The 12,272-nt window shown below is 43.0% G+C and overlaps 1 long non-coding RNA gene across 1 annotated transcript; it reads right to left on the reverse strand.

Moving 5' to 3' along the window:
* Positions 1-4,802: 4,802 nt before the first annotated feature.
* LOC134221194 (uncharacterized) lies at positions 4,803-11,741 on the reverse strand. The gene is made up of 3 exons (XR_009982251.1): positions 11,720-11,741; positions 10,979-11,291; positions 4,803-6,265 (listed from the first exon to the last, which is right to left on the reverse strand). It is a non-coding gene; the product is annotated as an uncharacterized LOC134221194 (long non-coding RNA).
* Between the last annotated feature and the right edge of the window lie 531 nt (positions 11,742-12,272).

The following is a 12,272-nucleotide window of genomic DNA, read 5'->3' on the forward strand; positions in this document are numbered from 1 at the left end:
TATATTAATTCTTCGTTATAAAATGGGCCCGCAAACCTAATGTCCCCAAATGTCCCCTCATCTGTAAATGGGGGATTGAAATATAATCCTAGTATATTTATTTCCTAGCTATAGTATACTATAAAATCTTATTGAGCGTCTGTTCTCCATGTCAGGATCGGCTCACAACAGCGTCTGTTCTCCATGTTAGGGGCGGCTGATCATCGTCCGAGTGCCAGCGAGGGACTCTAAGTGAAACTGTGCACCATGGTCCACCGGAAATAAGGAGGAATGGTCCTCCGGAAATTTAGGGGGTTTGGTGTCAGGCCCTGCAAGCCAGCCTTTAAAAATCATAAGCAACGAACAATCAACAAGAGAGTACGGACCGGAACCATCGGCGAAGACCACTGCGACGAAAAGGGACTAGCGATTGGAAACTCGGTTCGTGGAACTGCAAATCTCTCAACTTCATCGGGAGCACACGCAAACTCGCCGATGTGCTCAAGGACCGTGGATTCGGCATCGTAGCGCTGCAGGAGGTTTGTTGGAAGGGATCAATGGTGCGAACGTTTAGAGGTAATCATACCATCTACCAGAGCTGCGGTAACACACATGAGCTGGGAACAGCTTTCATAGTGATGGGCGATATGCAAAGGCGCGTGATCGGGTGGTGGCCGATCAATGAAAGAATGTGCAGGTTGAGGATCAAAGGCCGGTTCTTCAACTTCAGCATAATCAACGTCCATAGCCCACACTCCGGAAGCACTGATGATGATAAGGACGCATTCTACGCGCAGCTGGAACGTGAGTACGACAGCTGCCCAAGCCACGACGTCAAAATCATCATAGGAGATTTGAACGCTCAGGTTGGCCAAGAGGAGGAGTTTAGACCGACTATTGGAAAGTTCAGCGCTCACCGGCTGACGAACGAAAACGGCCTACGACTATTTGATTTCGCCGCCTCCAAGAATATGGCCATTCGCAGCACCTACTTCCAACACAGCCTCCCGTATCGGTACACCTGGAGATCACCACTGCAGACAGAATCACAAATCGACCACGATCTGATTGATGGACGGCACTTATCCGACATTATCGACGTCAGGACATATCGTGGCGCTAACATCGACTCTGACCACTATCTGGTGATGGTTAAACTGCGCCCAAAACTATCCGTCATCAACAATGTTCGGTACCGACGACCGCCGCGGTACGACCTAGAGCGACTGAAGCAACCTGATGTCGCCACTGCATACGCGCAGCATCTCGAGGCAGCGTTGCCGGAAGAGGGTGAGCTCGATGGGGCCCCTCTTGAGGACTGCTGGAATACAGTCAAAGCAGCCATTAACGACGCAGCGGAGAACAACGTCGGGTATATGGGTCGAAGTCGACGGAACGATTGGTTCGACGAAGAGTGCAGACAGATTCTGGAGGAGAAGGACGCAGCGCGGGCGGTCGCGCTGCAGCAAGGTACCCGGCAGAACGTGGAACGTTATAGACGGAAGCGGAGACAGCAGACCCGCCTTTTTCAGGAGAAGAAACGCCGCCTGGAAGAAGCGGAGTGCGAGGAGATGGAACAGCTGTGCCGTTCTCAAGATACACGCAAGTTCTATCAGAAGCTCAACGCATCCCGCAAAGGCTTCGTGCCGCGAGCCGAAATGTGCCGGGATAAGGATGGGAGCATCATGACGGACGAACGTGTGGTGATCGAAAGGTGGAAGCAGCACTACGAGGAACATCTGAATGGCGCTGAGAGTACAGGCAATGAAAGTCAAGGCAGCGGAGGAGATGACTACGTCAGTTCAGCGGACGATGGAAGCCAACCAGCCCCCACCTTGAGGGAAGTTAAGGATGCCATTCAACAGCTAAAGACCAATAAAGCAGCTGGTAAGGATGGTATCGGAGCTGAGCTCATCAAGATGGGCCCGGAAAAGCTGGCCACTTGCCTGCACAAACTGATAGTCAGAATCTGGGAAAACGAACAGCTACCGGAGGAGTGGAAGGAAGGGGTTATATGCCCCATCTACAAGAAAGGCGACAAACTGGAGTGTGAGAACTTTCGAGCGATCACCATCCTTAATGCCGCCTACAAAGTGATATCCCAGATCATCTTCCGTCGTCTGTCACCATTAGTGAACGAGTTCGTGGGAAGTTATCAAGCCGGCTTCGTTGACGGCCGCTCGACAACGGACTAGATCTTTACCGTACGGCAAATCCTTCAAAAATACCAGGTCCCAACGCACCATCTGTTCGTTGATTTCAAGGCGGCATACGACAGTATAGACCGTGTAGAGCTATGGAAAATTATGGACGAGAACAGCTTCCCTGGGAAGCTTACCAGACTGATCAAAGCAACGGTGGAAGGTGTGCAAAACTGTGTGAAGATCTCGGGCGAACACTCCAGTTCGTTCGAATCGCGCCGGGGACTAAGACAAGGTGATGGACTTTCGTGCCTGTTGTTCAACATTGCGCTAGAAGGTGTCATGCGGAGAGCCGGGTGTAACAGCCGGACACGATTTTCAACAGATCCAGTCAATTTATTTGCTTCGCGGATGACATGGACATTGTCGGCCGAACATTTGCAAAGGTGGCAGAACTGTACACCCGCCTGAAACGTGAAGCAACAAAAGTTGGACTGGTGGTGAATGCGTCAAAGACAAAGTACATGCTTGTGGGCGGAACCGAGCGCGACAGGGTCCGCCTGGGAAGCAGTGTTACGATAGACGGGGATACCTTCGAGGTGGTCGAGGAATTCGTCTACCTCGGATCCTTGCTAACGGCTGACAACAACGTTAGTCGTGAAATACGAAGGCGCATCATCTGTGGAAGTCGGGCCTACTACGGGCTCCAGAAGAAACTGCGGTCGAAAAGATTCGCCACCGCACCAAATGTGTCATGTACAAGACGTTAATAAGACCGGTAGTCCTCTACGGACATGAAACATGGACAATGCTCGAGGAGGACTTGCAAGCACTCGGAGTATTCGAGAGACGGGTGCTTAGGACCATCTTTGGCGGTGTACAAGAAGACGGTGTGTGGCGGCGAAGAATGAACCATGAGCTCGCCCAGCTCTACGGCGAACCCAGTATCCAGAAGGTAGCTAAAGCCGGAGGGTACGATAGGCAGGGCATGTTGCAAGAATGCCGGACAGCAAACCTGCAAAGATGGTGTTCACTTCCGATCCGGCAGGTTCGAGACGACGTGGAGCGCAGCGAGCGAGATGGGCAGACCAGGTGCAGAACGACTTGGCGAGCGTGGGGCGTATTCGAGGATGGAGAGATGCGGCCTCGAACCGTGTATTGTGGCGTCAAATTGTTGATTCAGTGTTATCTGTATAGATGTAGACTAAATAAATGAAATAGTATACTATAATCCTAGTATATTTTATATATTTCTTGAAAATTGTGATTTTTGTTCTCTTTATCTCGTAATGATTAGAAAATGAATATTATTACTAGAAATATGGTTGTTTGCCTGCTGTATTAGAAACAAACAAATAAAAATCCCCCAAAAAAAAATGGAAAATGGAGAATTACTTTTAGATTTTATTTCAGAGAAGACATTAATGATAAACCGAGTCCTCTTATCTGGCCTCTTATATAATTGTTTTCACCGTTCTTACCATAATTTAAAATATTTTTTGGAATTGTTTACGTGTGTTTTTATCTCGATCCTATCCTTTACTAATGACACACCGGTGGTACAAGTACTATGATACAAGAATCTTGAAATTAGTACCGTATCGATTACTGTCTTTATTAAAGATAGTCTTGGAATAATTTTCTTGTCAGTTATACTGACAAGTACTGGTACAAGTACCACAGGCGTGTCCTTAGTATAACTGGTTACCATTGAATACTACAGCAACTTGGAGCAAATCTTTTAATAGATTTTTGCTAAGCAATTGTTATAAAATATAAGAACATACCTGGTCCGGGATACCGCGGCAAACTTATAACCAAAATAATTACCACATTCAATATCAGAACTCTGCAAAACTTCCCTTAAGGATTTCTGCTTGTCACCGGGAAATTGCAAACGATGCCGTCTTAACCCTCGCAAATTGATGACCACCATGCTTGAACTGCTGACCATGATATTTCCCTATATATCCGGGATGTAGCCACTGTGGATCTTCGAGAACTGATAGATTCAACACGCAAGAATAACTTTCAAAATCTTCGGTTTTAAGTTTTGAACAAATGAAAAAATCAGCGTAAAAAAATTGCAGCTTCAAAAAAACGTGACAGTTTAGCATCGATGATTGCTACCAAGCAGGCGTTGCTTTGAGCGATAAAGAGTCGTCCTCTTCGGTGTTTGAACTGCCGGGCGAGCAGGTTGTGTGCTGGGCGACAGTTCGTGCTCAATGCTGATTTCACAACTTCTAGCTTTACACTCAGAAATAAAATAAATCTCTAAAGGATTAAAAATTAATCTTTCTGGTAATTTTTTAGTGTTATACTTTACATAGTATAAAAAGTATACTATCGACCATTATCATTTATACTAGACCAGAATAAAGCAAACATATTTTTGTTTGTATTCTATCTTTCACAAAATTCAACAAGTCGCGATAACATGTTGCTCCGAATTTTAATTGATTTTCGTGTTCAAATCCGCACAAAACTAAATTATTTCCATAATAAAATGTGCAACAATGTAAGCTTGAGCAGTGTCTGGTGGAATTTAGATCGCTAATCTGTTTTCCAGAAGAAAATACGGGCACCAAAGTAAAGCTGTTTCTCATGCAAGCTAACTTACAAACATCCCAAATTGGAACACAGTGGACAAATTAGAACACAGAAGGACGATGCTGTAGTGATCTGGACATGATTTATAATAAATACTAAAATAATTGTATATTAGGTATATAGGATATCTGTTTATAAGCAAGATTTAAAATTCTGTATAATAACCTAAAGCAAAAAAAAATATTAACAGTGTAAATAAAACTGCGATGTTATTATTCCGTTTGAATAATATAAGCATACCATAAGATTGAGCCGATACACAAACCACTATAATAAATTATAGCAATTATAGCAAATTTGAATTTCAAGTTTTAAAATTTGAAGTAATTTTGAAATATGATCGAAGTAGGCATGTCAGACCAAAATGCACCACGTGCGAAAGAAAAGACTCATTCAGTATTCTATTCTTGTGCCAGAAGGTTCTGAAACATACAGTTCTGCAAATTTTAAGAAAACCAACCAGCCGAAAATGGATGGGCGGAAACACCACATTGGCGCAGCAGAATGGTGAGTATTTCGAAAAAAAAATGAAATGGAACGGTTTTTACAAAGAAGTCGCATGAGTTCCAAAGTGGCTCCTATAGTAACCATTTGGAGTGCATATTTCCCACTTGTGATATGGCCAAGTCTGAGGAACTTTATTAGCTTGCACGAGGTCAAGCTTGAAAAAAAAGGAATAGATAATTTCCCGCTTGCGATAAGGCCAAGTCTGAGGAACTTTATTAGCTTGCTTGAGGCCAAGTCAGAAAAAAAGAATAGTAAATTTCCCACTTGCGATAAGGCCAAGTCTGAGGAATCTTATTAGCTTGCGCAAGGCCAAGCTTGACAAAAAAAAAGAAGGCAATCTTTAATTTTTACTTGCAAACTTGAAAAAGCAGATCAACCTAAGGTGTTGAAGACGTAACTTGATAAAATCGGGTATTTTTTTGGCTTTCGAAAGGCAAAGCGACGACAATAATTGCTTGAAAAAAAAAAAAAAAAAAGAGTGAATTACAAAAAGAAATACTAAATGATTGTGGAAGGTCTGAAACAAAAACTAGACGGCAGATTTCTTGGCATATTGACATATCTTTTAGTGTAGAATATCGTTAAGATTTAGTATAAGATAGTGCCGAGTAACGACAGAATTTAGTGATTAAAAAAAAATATATATAAATATATATATACACGGTAAAAAAAAAGTAATGTACTTTACCTTGGTTTACAGCAAAAAATCGTCCAAAAAGTTAAAATCAAAGCGGTCTATCCCACGTGCCCAAACTGCTTCGTTTAAGCAAACGTCGAGTGATGGCGTACAAGAAAGCACGCATTCCGTACTGAGTGAAAAAGTGAAAGCTCTATCTGAGGAGTTGGAAGCAGGGAAAGTGCTGATCGAGCAACTCAAATTACAGCTAAAGGCTCACGAAGATAAAGAGGTTCTTGGAGCTGACCAACATTGTGCATCCGAACCAGTGAGCGATGATGGTAGCATTGGGTTCATTCCAGCATCAGGTTCCTCAAGCACACAGAGAGCGGCACCAACATTATACGGCAATCTGGAAGAGTCAAGATTTATGTCATCAGTAAATCAATTATCAGTGTCATCAATCAGTGTACCCGAATGCAAGCCCGGAGACGGAGATGATGAAATATACAGACATTCATATGAAACATGGAGGGAGCTATTGAGGATACATTACGCCTTGCTGGCGTGGATGATGAAAGTACAAAATTCACTATTTTCAAAATTAAGGCCGGACCACGACTGCTGAGAATCTTTCGGAATACTAAGTCACAGCATGATGCACCAGATGCAGCTATTGAACCATTCGCGAACGCAATGCATCGTCTCAAGTCGTATTTCGGTTCAGGATCCGATGTGATGCTACAGAGACGGAAATTGGCTATGATGAAGCAGAAGCCAGGTGAGACTAGTCTGTCGTTTATCACTCGAGTCGGTGATACAGCTCGCCTGTGCGAGTTTGGAGAAGATAAAGAATTTGAAGAGATAGTAGGCGCCATAGCAGAGCATGCGATGTGTCGGGAAGTTCGCATCGCAGCCCTTAAAATGCTCAGCCGAAAAGGTACGTTTGCAAGCCTAGTGGATAAAGTACGGGAGCTCGAAGCGATTAAGATCAACGAGGAGTTTTTCAAACAGAACAACAGGAACCCAGATTCCACATTGATTGCACAGGTGAGCGCCGGGTATAATACCAATGACCGAGGAGCAAACTCACGTTACAACCCAAGACGAGGAAGATTCCAGCATATTGCCTCGCGCAGAAGAGTTGATCGATACAATCCAATTCAAAGATTCAGGTATACAGGAGGAAATGAAAGAAACCGAAAAACACCATTCGATCCGGAAAATGGCCCTGAGAGATGCTGGAGATGTAGTAGCGTTTTCCACCAACCATCCGAATGTACCGCAGTGGATAAAACATGTTTGGGGTGCGGCAATATAGGTCATATCAGAAGAGCATGCCGTAACTCGAATATCTCTCGTGAGTTCAAGAACACTACGGATGGCAAAATGAGACTTTCGGAGGCGAAAATCGAGAAAATCGCGGCGATAGAGAAATCGGATTCCGAAGTCGTTCCGTTGGAAGTGAGTGAAACCTCAGAGAATTAGTTATTTAGTATCATATTAGTTCACAATGACACGTTGATTATTCAATGAAAATTTTTATGAGCTCAACTTTTACTTGAATAATATGTACTTGAATTGAATTATCTAAGTTTTAAATAAAACATTAAAAAACATATATAAGTTCGGCTATTATTTAGCTTGAAAGAATTGCTAATAACATACTAGTAAAACTATGTTTCTAGCAGTAGTATGCTTAGCCATTTTACAATCAACGTGACATTGTTGTATTATAGAACATAGTTTTACGAACTAACTAAGGTCAAACTTTATTGACAGAAGGCTGTGCGAATGGCAGATCGTGCCGACATGATGATATTATATCAGATATACGTGGACAGTGACGACAACATAGTTTCTGCAAAAGTGGCTGGAATGCCATGTGAGTTCCTGATCGACTCTGGAGCTCAGGTGAATACGTTCACGGAGAAGTCGTTTAGTTTGCTAATGAGCGATGACCGATACAAAAGGATATCTTCAACCTGCAGAGCGGATCGGACCGTCATCTGAAAGCGTACGCAACGCCAGATGGGATAAGCGTCGTTGCAACATTCGAAGCTCATTTGTACCTGTCGGACGAAGACCGGTGCTGATGGAGAAATTCTATGTCGGTTACTAGACCTTCCAAGCTTTGCTTGGAAGAGCTACAGCAACCAGGTACAGTGTTCTGTTGCTTGGGCTCAAAGTACCGGTGGTAACAGTACCCTTTACGAACAGAAAAGTACAAACATTGACGTGGCATCATTAATATCGAACGAGCCCTTTCCGAAATTCAACGTTCAACCAGTAAAATTCATTACAACAAGTCGGAGCCACCATGCAGAAACGTATTTGTAAATATTCCGCAAGCAGTAAAGCCGAGAGTTGAAGAGCGTCTCATGCAACTTGTATCTGCTGATATAATCGAACGCGTTACCGAAGATATGGACACTTCTTTCTGTTCGTCATTAGTGGTAGTCCCAAAAGGTAAGGACGATATAAGATTAGTAGTCGATCTCAGAGGACCAAATCGATATATCCAAAGAACTCCTTTCGCGATGCCAACGTTAGAGTCAATTCTAGCCGACCTTGAGGGAGCTAAATGGTTTTCCACCATAGACTTAACCAATGCATTTTTTCACGTCGAGCTTGATAGTGAATCCAGGCATTTAACGAATTTTTTCACGGAATATGGCATGTTCCGGTGTGTTCGATTGCCTTTCGGACTGTGCAATGCACCAGACCTGTTCCAAGAAATTCTACAAAGAAAGGTCTTGGGTGGTTGCAAGGAGTAAAAACTACCTCGACGATATCCTTGTTCACGGTCACACAAAGAGGAACATGACGAAAACCTATCAGTAGTATTAGCTCGCCTTGCAAATCATAACGTGAAGCTCAACACGTCAAAATGCGTTTTTGGAAGTCAAATAGTAAACTTCATTGGCTTTGTACTAACATCAGACGGATGGGAGGTTAAGGATGATAAGGTTAGGGCCTTAGAAAACTTCAGGAGACCGGTCAATTGCGCCGAGGTTAAAAGCTTTCTCGGCCTGGTTACGTATATCGATAGATTCATCTTAAATCGAGCGGCTAAAACCCATCATCTTCGTGCGGTGGCCAATGCTGACAAGTTTTTCTGGACTGACGACCACGAAAGAGAGTTCAAATTCCTGACAAATGAAGCTTTGAAGATTATCAAGCGACTTGGCTATTACAATTGCACAGACAAGATTGAACTGTTTGTTGACGCTTCACCAATTGGGTTAGGTGCCGTGCTGGTACAATTCAATTCGGAAGGAAAGCCCAGAATTATTGCGTGTGCCTCCAAAGCTCTCACGAGTACTGAACAGCGTTATCCACATACACAGAAAGAAGCTCTTGCAGTAGTATGGGGAGTGGAACGTTTCTCGCCATACCTTCTTAGTAAATCTTTCATAATCCGTACTGATGCAGAAGCAAATGAGTACATTTTTAATAGTACCCATCGACTCGGGAAAAGAGCAACCACTCGTGCGGAGTCATGGGCACTGCGACTTCAACAATACGATTACACCATTGAGCGGGTACCCGGGAGTCAGAACGTGGCGGACGCCTTATCCAGACTAATCCGACAAACACAAGAAGTGGCACCATTCGATGAGGAAAACGAGAGTCATTTTCTGTACGCTTTGGACGTAGGTGGAACAGAAATTTCCTGGAGCGAAATAGAAAAATGTTCGGAAACTGATGAAGAACTTCAACTACTTTGTGAGGCAATAAAACACGACAAATGGCCCGATCAGTTACGCAAATACGAAGCTCAAAAGAAGAGTTTGCATAATCTGGGAAGCATTGTTTTTAAAGACGATAGGACCGTTCTACCATTTCAGCTTCGTGAGAAGGTTATGAAGGCAGCTCATGGCGGTCACTCTGGAATAGTGGCTATGAAGCGAACCATGCGGGACTTTTTTTGGTGGCCAGGCATGTCTTCAGAAGTCGAGAATTTTGTAAAGAAATGTGAAACGTGTTTCGTACTATCTAAGAAAAATCCACCTGTTCCATTGTGCAGCAGAATGTTGCCAGAAGGTCCCTGGGAAGTATTGCAGATAGACTTTCTTTCAATGCCAGGCTACGGTTCCGGTGAATTCCTAATAGTAGTCGATACGTATTCGCGCCACCTCGCGGTAATGGAAATGAGATCCACCAACGCAGAGTGTACGAACGCCGCACTTTGCGAAATCTTTCGGATCTGGGGTTATCCGCTTGTTATACAGAGCGATAATGGCCCACCTTTTCAAAGTCTGAACTTCACCTCATTTTGGGAAGATAAAGGAGTGAAAGTGCGAAAATCCATTCCATTATGCCCTCAGTCGAATGGTACTGTAGAACGCCAAAACCAAGGCATCATAAAAGCCTTGGCTGCTTCAAGACTAGACGGCAAAAACTGGCGAGAAGCTTTGCAAAAATACGTCAATAACCATAATAATCTCACCCCGCATAGCAGGCTAGGAGTTACGCCTTTCGAACTTCTTGTAGGATGGAAATATCGCGGTACATTTCCAAGCTTATGGGGGCCATCGAAGCAGAAGGAGCTCGACCGTGAAGACGTACGAGAACGAGACGCAGAGGCCAAATTAGTAAGTAAAAAGTATGCGGATCAAGTTCATCATGCCAAGGATTCCGAGATCGAAGTAGGAGACATAGTAGTACTTGCACATAGTAGTAGTACACAAAAAAGGTAAAACAGATCCCACTTTCGGGTCAGAAAGATACAGGGTTATAAATAGGAGCGGTGCAAAGGTGGTCATTGTGAGCAAGAGTGGAGTACAGTATGCCCGAAACATCAACGACGTGAAAACAGCGCCCACACTGGAGTCATTAGAAGATCGCAAAATAATAAACCAGAATAACCGCGAGAACGATATTCTTCCTAATGGTGATGAAACCTTAGTCCTACCGAACCCTGAGTTTGTGCAGTCAATACCAGAACAGCAAAATCAAGCTAAACGCTCGTTAAAGGAGAAGCGAATTATCAGGAAGCCGGCGCGGTTTGATAACAAATATGTATATACCGTTTTCTTTTGAAGTACATTGAAGGTAAATCGAAAAAAAAAAATACAAGAAAAATTGAATTCGAATAAAATATGGAATAAAACTTACTAACCTACCAACTTTTTCGATAGCTGAATATCACATCCAATAAATGCAGCAATGTACGTCCTTTCAAATTCTGCTTCCTCGTTTTATTTCATCAGAAAACGGCTGTCTCTATTGAGTTAGTCCTGCTATCGAAGACCACAAACATTGTAAGCTACAACAGCAGATGCAAGTCCTATGTGACGGTTCCGTCGGTTAATAGTCATGTATAGACGCTTGAATCGATCCTGGCCGACCCTGGCCGATCCTGAGCGCACGCTGAAAGGACTCGATACCCCGTCAGCAAAGATAAACAGCGATTTAAAACGGATATACAGCACCTGAGACGAGACCTGCAAAGACGGCTTCTTTTTCCTTGTTTTGACACTTGTTCTTCTTTTCATCACAGTTGATCATCGATTCTCAACTGTTTTCTTGAGTGTTTCACCTAAATCCCGGGTAGAATCTTCTGAGCACAATAAAAGTGTTTGTGATTTACGGATTTGTAAACTTATTTTTATAAAGATTTTCCTATCGGAAATAAAACACGTATTCATAACAGTTCAATATTAAGCTGTCCGGCTTTTCTAGAATACTTTTCAAAGTGAAAAAGTACTCGTAAAACAAAATCATTCGGAATACTTTTTAAGGGATACCAATACTTTTACACAAAAGGTGCTGGTTGCATCTGACAATTCGTGACAGCGCTTGCTGGTTGCAGATAAAGTTACATTTTTTCCTCTTTGCAAGTCCCGTCCCAGTACAGCACTACTGTTTCTTTTGGTCTGTTTCATCCATTGGATCATTGGATGTAAATAAATACTTGTAGGCAAAACCGGCGAAACAGAACGACAAACACCAATGCAGGTACATAGTAAGGTACGGTAGAAGAACAACTGCACGTATATTAGTGAATAAAGAAAATATAAACAAACAAAAAAAAGATGACGTAAATAATTGTACTGCTTCTTATGTGGGAGGTAGTTCAGAATGTAGTAGTGAAGACACAAATGTCATGTATACGAAATATGAATTATCATCTGCTCAGTATCAACTCATTAGGCTTTCTGCGAGCGTGTACGCACACGCACATATCATTCACATTTTACTCAATTTGTTTGCTACCACGAGCAGCTGTCACGGCAAAATCGAATGGGATTGCTTGCAACCACGAACCGTGCGTTCGTGTTGGTGAGAAATGTCGATGATAAAGTTTAATCGAACGATAACGGTATTTGATGACGCTTATTTATAATGGATGCACGATAAGAAAATATTTAAACAAGACATATTATTAGATAAAATTTTTGTTAACAACGAAA

The sequence above is a fragment of the Armigeres subalbatus genome, chromosome 3 (assembly GCF_024139115.2).
Source record: "Armigeres subalbatus isolate Guangzhou_Male chromosome 3, GZ_Asu_2, whole genome shotgun sequence".
NCBI classification, from domain to species: Eukaryota; Metazoa; Arthropoda; class Insecta; order Diptera; family Culicidae; genus Armigeres; species Armigeres subalbatus.